We start from the raw sequence: 19954 nt of genomic DNA, 5'->3' as shown, positions 1-19954 counted from the left end.
GTCTCAACCCTGCCAGGCAGCACTTGCCCATTCTGCAAAGGGCAATTTTATTTGTCATCAACATGGACTAGATAGGCACCTAATGCTGGGGAGGCAGGTGAGAAGTGAAGGTAAATGCAATCCCAGGGTACACCACCTTTTAGATAAGTAGGTGGAAAGAGAAGGCTGCTGCATGAAGGCAGGGCCATGCTCAGCCTGGGGTTAAGTGTCACCACCTTCCTCCCAAGTATGACTTCAGGCCGTGGCTCTCAGTCACTCTGAGGTAGACAAGCCCAGCTTCCTACTCTGGCCCAAGTCTGGAGAGCAGAATGTGGTTGGGCCCAGAGGTAACTAAATATAAGAAGACAAACCTGCCTGGATACCCCTGCCATCACTGGGGCAGGGTTGAGATAGGGTGGGACAGGAAGGTGGAAGGAGTTCCAACCAAGAATGTAAGATAACTCAAAGAGGGGTGCCATGTTGCTATAAACAAGCGATGAGTTCAGAGGTCATTTGCAGCATGAAGGGCCCTCACATTTATGAGGTCTACACTCACCCTTCCAGATGGTCTAAGGCAATGGGGAATTCAGAAAGCCAGAGCCAGGTGGACATGGTACTTCTCCGTGCCTGCTCCTTGCCAGCTTGGGGACCAACCTCAAAGAAGACTGTCATTTGCTTTTCCATTCAATATGTGATGAATGCCTCACCAAGTTCCTACTCTGAGAGATTGCATATGACTGTGCAGGGGAGAGAAACAATAAGTAGGAAAATGACTAAGAATACATATGTACGTGCTATGAAAAAAAAAAAAACAAGGGAGAATGATAGATCAAGAGGCAGATTCCCTGCACTTTTATTCACTCATCTATAAAATGGGCCCAATGATACCACCAGTAATACCCACCCAACAGGACCACAGGGAAGTACAGGTGAAGTTCACTGTAAGGGAGGGTAAATGAACTGAATTCAACCACAGATACTTTTGCTCACCTTTTTTTAAATTGTGGTAAAATATACATAACATAATATTTGCCATCTTAACCATTTAAAAGTATGCTGTTCTATGGCATCAAGTACATTCTTCCCCAAAAGAATCTCTATACCCATTAAATACTAGATCCCCTTGTCAATACCTGCTAACATCTATTTAACTGTCTCTATGAATATACCTCTTTTACATTCCTTATTAAAATGAATTCATATAGAATGTGTCCTTTCACTTCTGACTGATTTCACTTATCTTTACCTATAAGTGGAATTGATGAAGCACATAGTAATTCTACGTTTAGTTTTGAGGAACCACCATACTGTTTTCCACAGTGGTTGCACCATTTTTCACTTTCCATTCCTACCAGTAATGCACAAAGGTTCTTACTCTCCACATACTCACCCACACTGATTTTTTCCAATTTTTCTATTAATAGGCATCCTAATGGATCAAAGTGAGCTTTTGCTCTCTTTTTGCAATTAAGATATTTTCAGATTGCATCCTGAAAATATTTCTATTTCACACCTACACTGCTCTATGTCTCAGTCAGTTTTATATTGCTATCATAAAATACCTGAGACTTGGTAACTTTAAAGTGAAAGAGGTTTATTTGATTCATGATTCTGGTGACTGAATTGTCCCAACACCATGGGGCCATCATCCTGGCAAGGGACTCTAGCTGCATTACAGCAAAGCAGAGAAGTAGAAAGGGAAAGGGACACATACAGGAGGAACAAGTCATAAAGTGGCCTTGCTTTATAATATTAATCCATTCACGGGAGTGGTGGCCCATGTCTCTTTACTTTCCAGTACTCTCTATCTCTATAGGTCCTACCACCTCAACACTGCCACACTGAAGACCAAGCTTTCAGCACATGAAACTCTGGGGGACAAACCACGTCCAAATCTGTAGCACTCTATATAATGTTCATTTAAAGTATCATTTCTATAGTGTGCCCTACTTCTGTACTGCACACTAGCCCATGTAATCTATACTTTGTGGGCAATTTAAGATATCACCAAAGGTAATTTCAACAAATTTATAACTGTCTTGATGACAGGTGAGAGGAAGTTGCCAGCTTGTCTAAAAAGCTTGGTAATAATATGTCACTCTCAGACCTCAGGAGTCCAACAGTCAGTCCCAGCACTATCCTATACCTTGGACACTTCCAACCTGCCACTTTTGTGCACCCCAGAAGAGGAGGCATGAGTCAGTGTGCAAAGGAAGACAGCAAGCAAGGGCAACGAACCCAGATTTCACACTCATACTTATGGGCCATATTCAAAATGGTTTGGGAATACGTAAATAACAGAGGAAAATAATACAGGGCCCTGTAAGTTGTCCCTGTCCAGATTTGTCTGGTTTGCCATATCTGATTCTCCACCTTTCAACCTCAAACTATAAATTACCCACATCCTTGAGTAAGACACACAAGTGTAATTTACAACTTAAAACCCAAGTAAACACTAAACAGCATCCAATACTAAGGATATAAATTCCAGTTCATACATATGTTGACATTTACAGCCTGAAAAGAATGAACAAGAAGGTGTTCTTCCTGGCTAATGAGGTATATGCCATCATATCTCAAATTTTCATGAAAGAGATCTCTTAAGAACTTCAATGAGTGCTAAAAAGAACTGGGGATGGGAAGGGGAGGTGGTTGCATTCTTGCTAACAATAGTTTTACCCTGCACAGCTAGTTTTCACCTTGATTTTGCAATCTTATGGTGTCAGAGCAGGAAGGATGCTTGTGATCCCCATTAGGCACATGACGTCATCAAGGCCCAGGGGTCTGCTCAGAGGTGCACAGCCCCAAGGCTGTCATTCCAAGGCCCATGAGGTACCTTAAGGACAGTCCCTGCTCTTCCTCAAATGGGTGGCTTTATTTTAAGATCATCATTGACAAGCCTGTTCAAAGAAACTGATTTACTCTGCAAAATCAAAATATTGATATACAAATGTATAAGCTCTGATGAAGCAGTATAGAATATATTGTTGTGTTCCATAGGTATCAACAGAAGGGAAATCATATATGCCTATCAGAAAGGAAGGTTAGGCAGAACTAGCAACTGAACTTATCCCTGCAATACATATGGGAATTCCTTGGAAGAAGGCCCTGTGACAGAGCACACACATCCTGCCCATTCGCACACATGGGCACTCCAAGCTTATAACATATGAGAGGGGGAATGGTCCTCTAGGAAGGACCCATAGCCACTCCAGGGGGCATTCCTATCTCCACTCCATGAGCCTACTCATGTTACTGTCACTCCAAGTCCTCTCAATTCCATGGACATCAGGACCAAGAGAAGCCCTAGGAAGACTGATGCTGAGTCCCATGGACTCAGGTAACATGAAGTGTAGGATGAAGCAAGTCCAACCTGTTCCATTTCCCTTTGACAGAATGATTTGGAGGTACAATAGCCCCCACTATCCAAAAATGTTAAATGAAAAATCCAAAAATGCTAAATGAAAAATCGATAAATAAACAATTCATAAATTGCAAATTCTGTGCCATTCTGAATAATATGACTAAATCTTGAGTGGTCCTGCTTAGTCCTTCTATGACATGAATTTGTGCCTTGTCTGGAGTATCCACACTGTATATGCTACTACCCAGGTAGTCACATAATAGCTGTCTTTGTTATCAGATCAGCTGTCACATGATTTCAGTGTTTGTGTTCAAGTATCACTTATTTTGTTTAATAATGGTCCCCAAATACAAAATACTGCAATTTTATTATAGTATCTTTTTACAATCACTTTATTTTATTGTTGTTAGCCTCTTATTGTACCTAAATTATGAGTTAAATGTTATCACAATTATTTAGATGTAGCAAAAAAGTCCATATCTGCTTAAAGCAAATTAGGTTCAGCCAGTCAGACTAACTTCCCTACACACATATAGGTAGTAAATAGCTAACCCTGGACGGTCCACCAACTCTGCTTTTACCCATCACATTTTATAAATAGAGGTGGAAGGTCACTAGGTTGACTTTGACTGAGTAACAAACATTGCAAAACTACAGTTATAGGCAGATCCTCATATCTTCACAGTCCAGAATTACCTACCAAAAAGTAGAGCCTATTGAACATACACAGACTTTTTTCTTGTCATTATTCATCAAACAATACAGTATAACAACTATTTAAATTATACTTAAATTGAATTAGTTATAATGTACATGTAAGTAATCTAGAGATGATTTAAGATATACATTAAAGTGTACAGGAGGATGAGCATAGGTTATTTGCAAATACTATACCATGTTTTATGATGCACTTGAGCATCTGCATAATGGAGTATATTCAGGGATCTCAGAACCATCTCCCACAGATGAGAAGGGATGACTGTACTATTTCAAAATTCTGTGGGTTGACAATCTGAGTTAGACTTAGCCATGTGTTTTTTTTTTTTAATTGTAAACAAATGGGATACATGTTGTTTCTCTGTTTGTACATGGTGTAAAAGCATACCATTTGTGTAATCATAAATTTACATAGAGTAATGTTGTTTGATTCATTCTGTTATTTTTTCCCTTCCCCCCACCCCTCCCACCCCTCTTTTCCCTCTATACAGTACTTCCTTCCTCCATACTTGCCCCCCTCCCTAACCCTAACTCTAACCCTAACACTAACCCTTCCCTCCCCCCCATTATGTGTCATCCTCCACTTATTAGCGATATCATTCGACCTTTGGCTTTTTGAGATTGGCTTATCTCACTTAGCATGATATTCTCCAATTTCATCCATTTGCCTGCAAATGCCATAATTTTATCATTCTTTATGCCTGAGTAATATTCCATTGTATATATATATACCACAGTTTCTTTATCCACTCATCAATTGAAGGGCATCTAGGTTGGTTCCACAGTCTGGCTATTGTGAATTGAGCAGCTATGAACATTGATGTGGCTGTATCTCTGTAGTATGCTGATTTTAAGTCCTTTGGGTATAGGCCAAGGAGTGGGATAGCTGGGTCAAATGGAGGGTCCATTCCAAGTTTTCTAAGGAATCTCCACACTGCTTTCCAGAGTGGCTGCACTAATTTGCAGCCCCACCAGCAATGTATGAGTGTACCTTTCTCCCCACATCCTCGCCAACACCTGTTGTTGCTCGTATTCTTGATAATCGCCATTCTAATTGGGGTGAGATGGAATCTTAGGGTGGTTTTGATTTGCATTTCTCTTATTACTAGAGATGTTGAACATTTTTCCATATGTTTGTTGATTGCTTGTAGATCTTTTTCTGTGAAGTGTCTGTTCATTTCCTTAGCCCATTTGTCGACTGGATTATTTGAATTCTTGGAGTAGAGTTTTTTGAGTTCTTTATAGATTCTGGAGATTAGTGCTCTATCTGAAGTATGATTGGCAAAGATATTCTCCCACTCTGTAGGCTCTTTCTTCGCATTGCTGATAGTTTCCTTTGCTGAGAGAAAGCTTTTTAGTTTGAATCTATCCCAGTGGTTGATTCTAGCTTTTATTTCTTGTGCTATGGGAGTCCTGTTAAGGAAGTCTGGTCCTAGACCAACAAGGTGAAGATTTGGACCTACTTTTTCTTCTATAATCTGCAGGGTCTCTGATCTGATTCCGAGGTCCTTAATCCATTTTGAGTTTAGTTTCGTGCATGGTGAGAGATATGGGTTTAGTTTCATTCTGTTGCATATGGATTTCCAATTCTCCCAGCACCATTTGTTGAAGAGGCTATCTTTTCTCCATTGCATATTTCTTGTGCAACTGCTGCCGGATATCTGGGACTGGCTGATCTAGGATGACTTTGCAGCTGTGACAGCTCACACAGTCTTCTTTCCTCACAAAGGTTCACAGTTGATGGTTTATTTCCCAGGCTGTGCTGCTAATGGAAGGTGTTGGAAATTTAAGGTGAAGAAGAAAGTTAGTCACTGGGGTCATGATGTCCTTGAAGGGGATATTGGGACCCCCACCATTCCCTCTTGTTTTGCTTCCCAGCTGCCAGTGAACAGCTGTTTCCACTGTGCACTCCTACCATAATGTACTGTGCTATGACAGGCCCAAAGCAGCAGGGCCAGCCAATCATGGACTGAACCCTCCAAAACTAGAAACCAAAATTAATCCTTTCCTCCTTTTAAGTTTTTATCTCAGGTATTTTTTTCACAGGGACAGAAAGCTGACTAACACGTTTCCCCCAGCTGGTTAACTCAGATTGACTCCAATGGAAATGAGTTCAGAGGGGTTCAGGGAAAGAGACAACCCAGAAGCATGAAAGACCTTGAGGCCAGACCCAGAGCTGGTCCACACACTGTTGTCCAGAGCAATGCACCAGCGCAGCCCAAACCAGAGGCGGGGGAAGCTGTTGCAAAGCTACATTATGTAAAGAGAGCAGACACAGAGAGTATGGGAGGATTGTGGCCATTCTTGCACTCTGTCACTACCCTCATGAGATGACATAAGTAATACACCTGCTTTCAAGAAAACTTTGGATTTGAACAAGAGAATTTCTGTAACTGTTGTGAAGTGAATACCAGAGGGAATCTTCTGAAAATTTGAACCATTCAAAATCCCTAAGTCTCTTGCTCAATGGGACAGAGTGTGTCTTCTTCCACCAGCTTAGTGGTTAGATGCTAACAAGGATTTGCTAACCTAATTTGGAGAAATTTGATCATTTTTATTCTTGGGTGTTACAGACTAAAATCCATACTCACTAAAAACGGCTAAAGTGACCTAGGCTCAGAGAGGCAAAGTAATTTGTGTATGCACCTACAGCTAGTACATAGCTAAACCTGAACAGTCCACCAACCCTGCTTTTATCAATCACAGTTCATCTTCTAACACCTCTAAGTCTGCAGAGTGGTTGGTCAACTTTTTTATTTATCTGTTTTTTCTGAGTCATGCAGAACTGCAGGAGCAGAATGAGAAAGAAAACTAGGACACTCATTTTGCAATCTATTAAAATATGATACCACAGGTGCCCATCACTGAAGGGGAATGGTCTACTGATTTTTTTCAACCATAAAATGAGCCTCAATTGCTGATAACTGCCAACAGAATAGTTTGTGAGATGTTCTAGCTGGTCATCGGGGAAGAGCAGAGACCAGAAGCTGGGCTTTCAACCACTGCACTAGAGTGTTACTGCTTCCCTAGCCAAAGACCTAGAAGACACATGTGGCTGCTGTGCTGTCACACTTGTGTTAAAAATAATAATAATAATTAATTGGGAAGTTAGGGTGAAGTTGCTCCAGAATCCTGGGTTCTTACAAAAGTCAACTAAAACTCAACTGCTATGGGTCTCCAAAATCCCACATAGTAAAGATGTGGTCCCCAAGGTGGCATTATTGGGAGTCACTATAGATGTTTAGTAAAAAGAACCTTACAGGAGTTCCTTTGGTCATTAGAGGCATGCCCCCTAACTGGCAAACTCATTTTGCAATCTAATAAAATATGAGTACTAGACTTTCATTTTTAAGAAATCTCTATAGCCGCCCTTGAGCTACACAGGCCAACTGTAGGATAACACTAGAGTCTCATAGGTGAGGACCTGAGACTTCCTTCTGTTTCAGGTTACCTTGCTAGACACAAATAAGAACTAGTTAACAGAGGACAAAAGAAGCAAAGGAATATTCACTGAGCATTTCCATGCCTTGGAATTAAAAAATGACTACCCACTGTAAGGATGGTGGGGCTGAGCTTCACCTGACACAGCAGCCAGAGACAGTACCTCACCCCTTAGCCTGCAAGTGGGGTTCAAGGATTGTCTGATCTTAATAGAAATACCTGGGAAGTTTTAAAAAATGCAACTCCTAGGCCTATCTCTCCAGGGTCGTTGGTTCAAGGCATGGGGCAGCTTGCTGCATTTCACTTTTTAAAAATGTTTTCCAATTGATTTTAATGTGCAGTTAGGATTAATAACCTGTGGTCCTCAACATTACCTGCATTGTACATTGTATGCACATTGAATCAGTTGGGGAAACTTAAAACAGGTACTGAGCCCAGTCCTACCCACAGACATAATGATTGAATGTGTCCCAAATCCTGGGCACCAGAATTTTTGAAAGTTCCCCAGGTGATTCCTGGGCAAGCATAAGACCCAAAGTTTTAGGTGACATTTAGGAAAAGAATGAGTGTGAGAAAGGTCAAAGGACCCTATCACCTGACTGTCTGCTAACATACCCACATCATTTTCCAAAGTCAAGATTTCTGACCCTAAAGGATGGACCCCAAACAGAGAGAACCTCTATCGCTGGCCCTTCATGATTCAGCTGCTCATGTCCAGTGCTGCAGTTGTCTCAAGCCTCCTCCCTTGTAATCTTGCTTTTCCTCAACCCTGTCTGAGCCTGGAGCCCAACAAGCTTCTCAAGGGATCCCACCAAATGCTTTTTAGCTCTTCATTGTCGATTTTCTGGGTCATGTTACCTTTGCAGGGCATTATCAGCCTGACTTCTGAGGAAATTGAGTTCCCAGTCCCCCAGGGATTCCGCAGACTGGATGGAGGCACAGACTGTCCAAGAAGAACAGGGAGGCATGACAGTTCTAGAATGGGGATCTCATCAGAGTAACCTGAAGGACTTTATATGCCCATATGGCAGGTCCCAGGGCCCACCCTCAGAACCTCTGATTCCATGGGTCTGTGTGGGCACCAGGATTTGTGTGTCTAAGAAGCCTCAAGGGGAGGCTGATGCTGCTGATCGAGCAAGCATCCTTTGGGAAATCCTGGTCCACAGACTGCTTCTTTCCACCTTTCTCACCATTATAGTTTTCCTCTGACTTGAGAATTCTCTGCAAGGGCCTGATTCCTGTGCCTTGGAAGCAGAGTGGGAAGAAGGACAGAGGTGTAAGAGACCGAACAGTATCTGTGTTCTAATCCCTGGAACCTGTGAGTGTTGGGTTACATGAAAAGGGGAATTAAGGTTTTTCTAATAGAATTGAGTTTGCTCACCAGCTGACCCTGAATTCAGAAGATATGCTGGGTTAACCAAGTGAGCCCATGTCATCATAGTAAAGCTCCTTTCCTGAATGGAAGAAAAAGAAGAGGTAAAAGAAGAAAGAGGAAAGACATGAAGGTGAAGAGGACCTGACCACATTTGCTGGCATTGAAGGTACAGAAAAAGAGCCATCAATGAAGGAATGTGGGTGTCTGCCTGGAGTTGGAAGCAACCCTTGGCGGACAGCTCCTGTGATGAAACAGGGCCTCTGTCCCACAGCTGCAAGGATCTGGTTTCTACAAGCAACCTGAACGACGAAAACACAGGGAGGGAGCTGACACAGAGGATCAGAGGGAGTAATGTCAGTCCAAGTAGAAGACTTTGCAGACATAATACTAACTCAAAAACCCCCACTTCTGAGAAGTGCCCCCAGCTTCTCTTGTAAAACCTCAGTGATGGAGACCTCACTATGCCAAGGCAGTTCAGTTCCATCGCTACATACTGTTACATTCACACAATATTGAAATCACTGGAAACTTTCCAACAAGGAAAGAAAGCTTTGGGTTTGGTGTAGAGGCACATCATTATTCCTCCAGCAAGATCCAGGCACATGCTTCACTGGCAGTAGATGGCATTGGACTGACAAAGTCCTGGATCATTTTGTCTTCTCCATTGCTGAGGCCTCCCATTTATGAGTTGGACTGCTTCCTGGAAAAACTTCCTCTGACAAGCCTCCTGGATCAGCCCAACCCCCTATTTCTCTCCCACGGCCTTTGATTCTTGCAGCTTTTATCACTGTTACCTATAAACAGCTTTATTATCTTGAACAGTATCTAGCAATTGACTATATATATACTCCATATATTTTTGTTAGTAGATGGGCGATTCTAATATTTCGAGGTCAAAAAATGATTTAACAACATACAGGTAATGGAAATAAAATTTTTTCTGTATATTCTTAAAATATTTCTAAAAACTTATATTCTAATATATTAACATTTGGATAGGGTGATATTTTCTTAATGTTTCAATTTTCAAAATATACTGTTATTTTTCTCCAAGTAACATATGCATTGTTTTTAAAAATCAAGAAATAGCAATAGTCTTAAAGCAACAAAAACAACAGTAAGAAAAAATAGCCCTGTTTTATTCATTCTACTCTCCAAAGACAAACACCAACTCTCCTAGAAAATCTTCCTGATATTCTCTTTCATATTTTTGGTGATACATACTTATTGCAATATTTGAATCATCAATGTGAGCATTAACTTTTTATAAATTTGTTCTAATCAGTTATACATGACAGTAGAATGCATTTTGACACAACATACATAAATGGAGTATAACTTTTCTTTCTTCTGGTTGTATATGATATAGAGTTTCACAGGTTATATAACAATATATGCACACAGGGTAATAATGTCCAATTCATTCTACCATCATTCCTACTCCCAATACCCCCTCTTCACTCCTCTCTGTCTAATCTGAATTACCTCTGTTCTTTCTCCCAATTGTGAATTAGCATCTGCATGTCAGAGAAAATGTTCAGCCTTTGGTTTTTTGGGATTGGCTTATTTCATTTAGCATGATAGTCTCCAGTTCCATCCATTTACCAGCAAATGCCTTAGTTTCATTCTTCTTTAAAGATGAGTAATATTCCATTTTCTTTATCCACTCATCTGTTGAAGGGCATCTAGGTTGGTTCTGTAGTTTAACGATGGTGAGTTGAGCCGCTATGAACATTGATGTGACTGTGTCACTGTAGCATGCTGATTTTAAGTGCTTTGGGTATAAACTAGGAGTGAGATAGCTGGGTCAAATGGGGTTCTATTCCAAGTTTTCTGAAGAATCACCATACTGCTTTCCATAGGAAATTAACTTTTGACTTTGCCAACAATGCCCTACCTCCCATCTTCCTCAATTATAATTTTTGTGGAAACTCCTCTTCTTAGTTCTGAGTCACCTTATTGTGTTCCATCGTTGATAATTTCCTCCCTTTTATTCCCATCTTTCTGGGACTATTCCAGGTCAGCACATGGGTCTTTGGAATCAACTCCAATTTGTGTTACACTTTCTATTCTATTTTTCTTTGTCTTTTTAATCCCATCAATTCTAGCCATTCTGTTTTGTTTTTGTTTGATTTCTTTTCTTTTTGTGTTTTGTTTGTTGCTTATTTTTAACTTTGAGATTTCTATGCTCTAGTTATTTTTCCGTTGTAATTTATCTTTATTTTAAAGGCATAAAATTTTTCCTGTTTGTCCTGCATTGGTGGCACTTCCTCTCTGGATCCCCTTTTTCTGTCGTGTTGGGTTTTTTCTTTCATGCTAGAACCTTTCCTGTAGTCCCTGGTGTCCCTGGTCTGTTCTCTTTTCCAGGATAGGTACTGAAAAACTAGTTGCAAGTATTACATGTGTTGTTGAGGATTTCAAGGATTTGCTTCAACAAAGGTTCATTAGACTTTCCAGTCTCTCAAAGCTAGTATCTTTGTCTTTGCAGGGATGGTTGACTGTCCCCAGAGTGTTCTATCTGTCTACTTGAGGATAGAGGTCTACTGCTATTCTGGAGACAGGGGCAGAAGAGTCCCCTGCTTCGCCTAGTCTGCTAAGGGCTGCCACATTACCAGTTGGTTCATCTATAGAATCAACCTTTGGTCTCCCTTGTACAGGGCAGCAGAAGAGCAGGGAGGAGAGGAAGGACTGGGGTTTCCAAATTTGTGGGGTGGTGAAAGGACCTAAGGGTCTAGTTGCTCTTTATTCTTCAGTTAATGGTGTGGTTACTTTGTGATAAACCCATTGCAAGTTTAATTTATCTTAACTGGAAAATATATTTATTACACCCCCCTGCTGAATGTTATAATTTAGCAACATACCATACCATGCCGCAGAGGTTGGTTGTAGCCCCTCATGATCACGTGGTTGACTGGGTGCTATGCCTCACTGCCACTGCCCAATAATGAGAAAACTGGTACCACATATTTCTAGCCCAGGAAAAGAGCAGAGTTCAAAATTTGGAGGACTATTTCTACTGACTATGTTGCTTTCATGCCATCATATAAAGTCGAAAACATTTTTTTAAGTTGAACTATCTTAGATAGGAGCCATCTATACAGACTTTCAACTGACCCCCACTTTAAGCCTCACTCCTCATCTCTACCCCTTGGTCTTTGTTCCTCTGGGTGCTGAGTCCCTGAGGGATGAGCTCAGGATGAATGAAATTCTCACATTTCAGAGGAATAACCCACACAGTCAAGTTGATGGAACTTGCCCATGTTCTGCACAATGGATTACCATTCTTCCATCTTACTACCCTAGAATTCCCCTAGAATTGCCCTGTCTGCTCTTATCTCAGAATTAATGCCTTTAAATTCTCACACTCCATTTTGGTAAGGAGGAGTCGAATGCTTATAACTAAGTAGCCACATTTATCTAGGAGTTCCTGTGTTTTGCTTTATTCAGTCATGCCAGAAATATAAACAAAAAATTTTATATATATATATATATATATATATATATAAAAATGTGTGTGTGTTTGCTATATGAATAAACAATTGGGCAAAGTGGAGCAATGAACAGAATCAAATGAATAAAATCTGATTTTAACATTTGGGAAGTTACAAATGACTTTGGTTAACTTCTTAGCAGGATTCTCTTTTTTCTTGACAGAAACTTAGATATCTTTTTAGAACTGATTTAAACCAAAAAAAAATCAAGACTGCCCAGAGGCATTATCATTAAAAGCACTGATACTGAATGAGAATTGTAGCTTTCCCTTCCCTCTTTTATACCAGTCTTACGTTTCAGGATGACGTGCCTTTCTAGGAGAACCCAGACAGGACCCTCTTTGGAGGACCCTGAGTTCTTTCTCCTAGCCAGGCCCTGAAGTCCCTTGAGGCTCTGATTAATGAGGAAATCCCTTCCTCACAGCTACAGAAGAGGGGGATCTGTCCATTGTGTGTTGTTGCCTTTTGCTAAAATATTACTTCCTCTTCATGTTGGAATCTACTCCTGGAACACAAGGGACTTAACCTCTTATATGCTACAAACCTGGGCAGGTATTTAGTCTTACTCTGCCCCCAGGGATGACTGAGGTCAGACACCAATTTCCAGACATTTACGTTCATTCAGAGAGGCCCAGGGAATGTTTAAGATCGCCTGTGGCCACATGCTATAAATCTGCTTCTCGACAGCTTGTCTCAGGAGACTGAGCTGCACCAGGCAGGGTGCCTGATGGATGTCAGGGAGGTTTCTCAGCAAGGAGGTGGTACCCTGCTGACCCTCCTCCTGACCTGCTAATCCTTTACCCTGTCAGTCTTCTCTTTTAAGGTGGCTTAATTGAAATGGAGCTCATGGTGACGAAGGCCCCAATTTCTGTGATTGACAAGGACCTAAAGGGTTCAACTGCCTCTTTGTAAACACAGAAAATCCAATGCCCTAATGAAATGCTGTCCAAACGCACACTGACTTTTAGCAACAGTTGGAATTTACCTCCAAGTAAGAGAGCTGGAAGAACACTGCATCATCCCCTCTGCTGAAACCAAGGTGGCAAATGACAGCAATTAAATCCCTCATCTAAGCTGCTGGGGAGCAGACCCAGGATGATTGGAAGCTCCTCCCAGTCTCCCCTTGGAACAAGCATCTCATCCCACCCGACTATGGACAGGCCAACACCCATTTGACCCCAGACAGTTATAATGCCCTATAAGCCAAAGACTGAATTGCACTACAATTGTTAGCATGATCCTATACAATAGCATGGCCTTTCTTCTTTTTCTGGGAACACAAGTCTTGCACAGGCTGTGCATACTGCCTCGCTATGGGAAGAAACATGGATTGCATGTAATTCAGAGAAAGAAGAGGTGGAGTTTAGAGTTAGCTGAAAATGGACCAGCTACACCATTTCACTAGTGGACATGTGGCTTTGGCTACTTCCTATGTGTTGATTTGATTAATCCTAAAGAACTAAAATATAAATAAAGACATCCCTCCCCTTAGACAAGTCTTCTTTATTCATTCAAGCTTCTGTTATTCCTGAGTCTAGCAATCTTGCCAGCAGTTAGGAGATGCCAACACTAATTTAGGAAATTAGGAAGTAAAGAATAACAGCTTGGTAGGCTGAGGCAGAATAGTGAGTTCCAAGCCAGTCTCAGAAACTTTGTGAGACCCTAAGCAAAAAAAATAAATAAATAAAACATGAAAAAGGGGTGGGGATGTGGCTCAGCAGTTAAGTGGCCCTAGGTTCATTGATGGTACCAAAAAAAAAAAAAAGGCAAAAACTCATCAGGGAGGTGATACTGACTTTGTTATGGTTTGGATTTGAGATAACCCCCAGAAAAGCCCATGTGTGATACCATGCAAGAAGGTTTACAGGAGAAATGAAGAAATGATTGGGTTATGAGAACCTTAGCCCAATTAGAGAACTAATTCCCTGATGGAATTAACTAAGTGGTAACTAACTGTGGGTAGGGTATGGCTGGAGGAGGTGGGTATTGGGGGTTATGCCTTTGAGGTATATATTTTGTATCTGGCAAGTGGACACTCTCTCTCTCTCTCTCTCTCTCTCTCTCTCTCTCTCTCTCTCTCTCTCTCTCTCTCTCTATTTCTCCCCTTTCTGATCATCATGTGAAATACTTTCCTAAGCCACACCCGTTCTACCATGATGCTCTGCCTCACCTCAAGCCCTGAGAAATGGAGCCAGCTATCTACGGACTGAGACCTCTGAAACCAGGAACCCCCAAAATCTTCTTCTCCTCTAAAATTGTTCTTGTCAGTTCTTTGAGTCATAGCAGTGAAAATAGACTTGGGCTTTGAATAATGAATATAATGGTGGTGAGAAAAGGAAGAAGATGCAAGACATAGCAGAGAGAACATGAGCAAAAGTAGCATTAAAGCAGCTATCTAGGGAGACTGAGAGCCCTGACCACCTGGAGCGGATGGGAGGAAGCAGAGGATGAAAATGTGGCCTGTGCAGTTTCAAAAGGCTGGGATTCTAGACTAAGGAATTACAACTTTACTTTTTAGGTATTAGAAATCTATGGAAGTATTAAGGATGAATATAACCGGTGAAGATCTGCTATTTCCAACAACTCAAGGCTGCAGGATGGAGGGTTGAATGGAAAGGGATGACACTAGAGGCTAAAGACGCATTAGGAGACTGGGGCAGCAATCCACATGAGAAATATGATGGATGGAAGCTGCAGACAACAGAAAGTAGCTGAGACAAAATTATATGTAGAATTGGCAGAACTGGGGAAAGAGAACATGGAGTTGTCAAAATTGATTTTGATGTTCCTAGTTTCGGTGACTAGGATTAATATGAGGCTAGGAATCAAGATGTCAAAGTTCAGAAACTGGAAAAAAATTTAAATAGAAAGGCTAAGTTTGCTTTGGGATTTACTGACTTGATACAGAGGTGACCAGTAGACAGGTGTAAATTTAGTTCTATGGTCAAGGAAAGGGGCAGGGGCTTGAGGTCTAGACTGGGAATTATTTTCATATTTGTAATGCTTTAGCCATGGGATCAGAGAATAGCCAGAAAAAGAGTGGAGAGTGGAAAGGAGAAAAGAGGCTTATAAATGATGTATTAGCTAACTGTTGCTGAGTAACAGATTATCCTAAAACCTAGCAACTTGAAACAACAAACATTTACTGTCTCACAGTTTCTGATGGTCAGAAGTCTGGGAGGAGCAGGTTAGCTGGATAGTCCAGGCTCAGGGTCTCTCTTAGGAGGTTGCAACCAAGCTGCCAGCAGTGGCTGCATTCATCTGAAGGCTCCGTGGGGGTTTGGGGACTTGGCATCAAGCTTAATCACTTGGCTGCTGTGGGAGAGGAGACCCCAGTTCTTCATTGTGCGGGCTTCTTTCTAGAGGCCCCATGACATAATAACAGGCTTCCTTCTGAGAGAATAAGCCATAAGAATGAGAGTAACGACAGTAGTATGTTTTATAACCTAATGTCAGGATTGACATGCTGCCACTTCTGCTATGCTCTTTACACAGAGCACCCCCGTATGGTATGATCTGGGAGTGAGCACATAAGAGAGTGTCAGGAGCGGGAATCATCAGGAGGATGCCAAGCACAAATCAGCACCTCAGAAATAGTAAAGAAAGAGAACTCCATAAGGAACACTCTGAAAGAAGAAGCACCACAAGTGCTAACACATGTAGGCTGGTTACTAAAGAATAATGTTATGAGGGAGATTTTCCAGTAGGAAGGGGTGCCAACAATTCCAAGGGATGGAGTTGAATGTGCCCAAAATGACCTGGTAATGAGCGGCCAGACCCACATGGTCAGATGCAGAGATTCAGAAGCAAGTGGAAGCTACATCACAGCAGTTGGAGAAATGAATGAAAAATGAAGGCTACTTTCAAAAGTCTTGATGGTGAAGGAAAGAGAGGTCCAGTGTGGTTTGCAGGGAAAAGTGGTGCTGTGTATTGTAATTTGCTTTGTTCTTGGCTGGAGATGACCATAGGGAAAATGTGGAGGGAAAAGTTAGAAGATAGACAGAAACTGTAATTGACCCAAAGATCCTAGAGGACATTTGAAGACAGTGATGGAAAGCACAGATGAGAGGATTAATCCCTCTTCCTCCAGCAGAAAGCAAGGACAGCTGGGCTGCAGTGCAGTGAGAAAGACATGAGAGATTTGAAGGAGGCCGGTCTGAGGATCTCCATTTTATTCTACTAGCATTGAGACAAGGGATGAGGTGGCAGAAGGTAGGGGAAAGGTCTGAAGAGGTCAAAGGGTCATCTAAATCAGCTCTGGCGATGTCTCTAGAGACAGGCACTTGCTTTGAGTTACACCCATGACCTTCCTACTATTTTGCAGAAGCTTCCTTACCCACAATAACCAAAGATTAGCATATACCCACATTTCATCTTTTCTTGACTTCTCAAGCTCCCCAGAGTCATTACAGGCATCTGGAATTTTTGTGCCCTATCAATGGTGCACAATTTATGTCTACCCATCTGGGATGTCTGCAAAGCATCCATTTATAGTAACAAACAGAAGCTCTAAGCCAGTTTGGAGGAAATTCAGCCTGACAACTGGGGGCATTTGTTCCCATAGACGCACCTCGGGAAATAATGGGAGCCTTCACCAAATTTACCATCGCCTCCTCAAATCTAGGACCAGGGAGGATATCAATTTCAGTTTCACATGCAGCCATCCTGAGTCATCTGGGCAACTGGGAGAGTGCCCCCTCAGAAGATTTATACTGAAGTACCTGTAAACCCAAGTGAGTAGCAGAGGGGCCCCACCTGAGGCCTAGCCAAACTCAGTGTCCCCTCATTTCTTTTCTGATAGGTGTTGAGCTAGTATTTCTAGCACATGTGACTCTACTTTCTCATCTGTAAAATTAGAGTAATAATAAGAATAGTGTTGCATGTACATGTAACATTTTGTACCAGAAATACAGTCATGTTGAACAAACACCAACTATTATAATAGACATCATTGCTAATTTTCACAAGTCAAGGGATGAGATAGTTTATTGCCAAGTAGCTTAGATTCCTGAGGGTTTACTGAGTCAGACCTTATTCCTATTGCTCTAACACAATGCTGATTAGTATATAATGAAATAAAACAATGTGCTAAATAGATTTCTGGATGACTCCATCAACCCAAAGAATGGCTACACTTTAACCTGGTTCTCCATGAGGTCAGGGACCTGCTAGTGCCCCTGATTTGGGGTTTTGGTTCCTAAAACCTAAACAATTTCTATGGGGTAGACAGATGTTTTGTCATGTTTTTGTTTTGTTTGTTTCTTAATAATATCAACTCTCATTACCTGCCATCTGCTCTAGAAACATGCTTTGGATACTGTTCATCTGATCCAGTAAGCAAACATGCAGACACATTTTACAGATGAAGAAATTAGGACAGAAAGGGTAAGGAATGTCTCAGGCCACACTGCTGCCAACTGCAGAGTTGATCTTTGTGCCCATCCCTGCCACCCACCTTCCCTACACTGCTGCTCTGTCTGGTGCGGCATGAAGGGGCTGTGCGCAGATGGACAGAGAGAAATCAGATGAGGCATATGTCTCTCCTTGGTATTCCAGAGGCCTGAAAAGGGTTTCTTCAGAAGCATTTCTTGCCACATTCATCTGGGTTCTTTCAGGAATTTTAAAGGTCTGGAATCACAGACTGCCTGGGTCTGTTCAGAGCTTGAAAACTGTCTGTGGGAGGTGCCTCTCCTGGCATTCATGGGGGATTCAAGGAGCTCATTAACTCCTTTATAGGCCCATCCTATCCCTGGGTGACAGACTGCTAGAACGCCTTTCCCTGCTTTGAGCTCCAAACCTTCCCCCATAATACCTATCCACTGCATCCTGAAGGATGAAATTAAAATTGGAATTGTGCTTTCTTTGTTTAAGATCCACATCAGCACCATTGGCCTACCTGAGTCCTGGCACACCCTACTTCATTCACTGCTGTAATCTGAAACTGTTTTCCTGTCACTCAGAGTACTTTTCCTTTGCCCTCTGCAGGTTTTTGCTTCCCTTGCCACCTTCCAAGGCTTTTTGCCCTCCTCTGCCTCTCCCAAGCTTGCTAAAAGCCGAGCTCCCTGAGTTGGCAGATTTCTCCAAGACACACCCTTCTCTACTAAACACCCCCTTCACCCCGCCCAGTGCATTAGTGGTTGCAGGGTCAGGCTGAGATTCTGGGACTTTACTGCCTTCTCATCCTAGTTCTGTTTTAGGATCTGGCCCCTGGTTCCTGGCAATCTCTTCTCTGATCTGAGAGGTCTGAGGCTCTTGTCTGCACAGTCTTCTCCCTCCTTAGTGGGACTCTACAAATAGGTTTAATGGTTCATCACATGGGAGGCATAAGCTATGCAGAGTAGACTTTGTGGTTTCTCCAAAGGGGCTTCCCCTGGGGTTCCTCCACATTTCGCGTGTGCAATGACTCTGCTCTCTTTTAACCATCAGCCCAACAGCCCCATCTTCCAATGCTCATAAGCAGTAGACCCCAGTGAAGCAGGGTACCCTCAGGGCTTGAAGATTCCCCTAACCTTCAGGCTCATTATTTCTTTATCTTACCTGTCCAGAGCTCAGTACACAGAGAAAAGTGTTCTTCGGATAAAGCTATGGAGAGAGATCTGTTCACATACAACCCACTCTGTCAGGCAAAAATGCTTTGTGCTGTAACCAGAAACCTACAACAACTGCTTGACAATAAGGAACAGGTAAGTTTAGCAGTTTCCAATATCAGCCTGGTGTTTCTTGTATTCTCATAGGCCAGACCCAGGAAACTGGTTATGCCCTTTGCCTAGATCCTCCTTATCGCAAGATAGCTGTCCATCCTGACCAGGAGAATTCTGAGGGAGGGAATGCAGCCTGTTCTAACCCTTGTTAGAAGTGAATGATACTTTCAGTAGTCTCATTAGCACAAGCCCCTTCTGAGGTATTTGACCAGAATTAGGTCAAATACTCATTCCTAAAGCAGAGGCTGGGTAGGTAGGCCATGGCCATGACCAGTGGACTAAGGCAAATAGGGAGTGTCTCTTCTGAGCATGCAGGTGTCTGTTACAAAGCAAAATCAACTGCTCTTGGTCAGGAAGAATCAAGTGACTGCTGTGGGGAGGCCAGAGCCTCCCATCCTCTCAGACAAAAAGGGATCCAAAAGAAGGGTATAGAGCCATGGAGCTGCTCATGCCCAGTCCCTAGTGCTCCTTCTGTTCCATGCAGTGTGTAGCAGAGAGACTCTAAAACCTGCATTTGGGGGGAGGGATGCATGATGTCAAGATATGTCACTGCTTGGAAAGGTTGGAATTAGTAGTCTGCTAATGGACAAACAGTCTGATAATAAACACAATCCACTGATCCAAATAGTAAGTCAAACCATACTGGGGGGATACATGTTAGCCTCACAAATTCTAAGCTTTAGATCACATGAGCAAAGGTTCTTAAACTCATTCAAGGGGGGAAATACAAAATAAACAAATAAATAAACAAAAAAAGGGTAATCATTATGGAATGTCAAATTAATAAACAAAATGTTTTTTTTTTTTTTTTCTGTAGTACTAGGGATTGAACTCAGGACTCTGCACTTTCTAGGCAAGCACTCTACCACAAAACTGCATCCCAAAC

General features: G+C 42.0%; 1 long non-coding RNA gene across 1 annotated transcript in view; it reads left to right on the top strand.

Annotated features, from left to right (window-relative positions):
* The window catches only part of LOC306659826, a 784421-nt gene that overhangs the window by 618106 nt on the left and 146361 nt on the right, over window positions 1-19954 (top strand). The gene's annotated exons all lie outside the window — the stretch shown is intronic.

The sequence above is a fragment of the Sciurus vulgaris genome, assembly GCF_902686455.1.
Source record: "Sciurus vulgaris genome assembly, chromosome: 4".
NCBI lineage: Eukaryota > Metazoa > Chordata > Mammalia > Rodentia > Sciuridae > Sciurus > Sciurus vulgaris.
The sequence above is the reverse complement of the archived record's forward strand: the minus strand, read 5'-3'. Positions and strand labels throughout refer to the sequence as shown.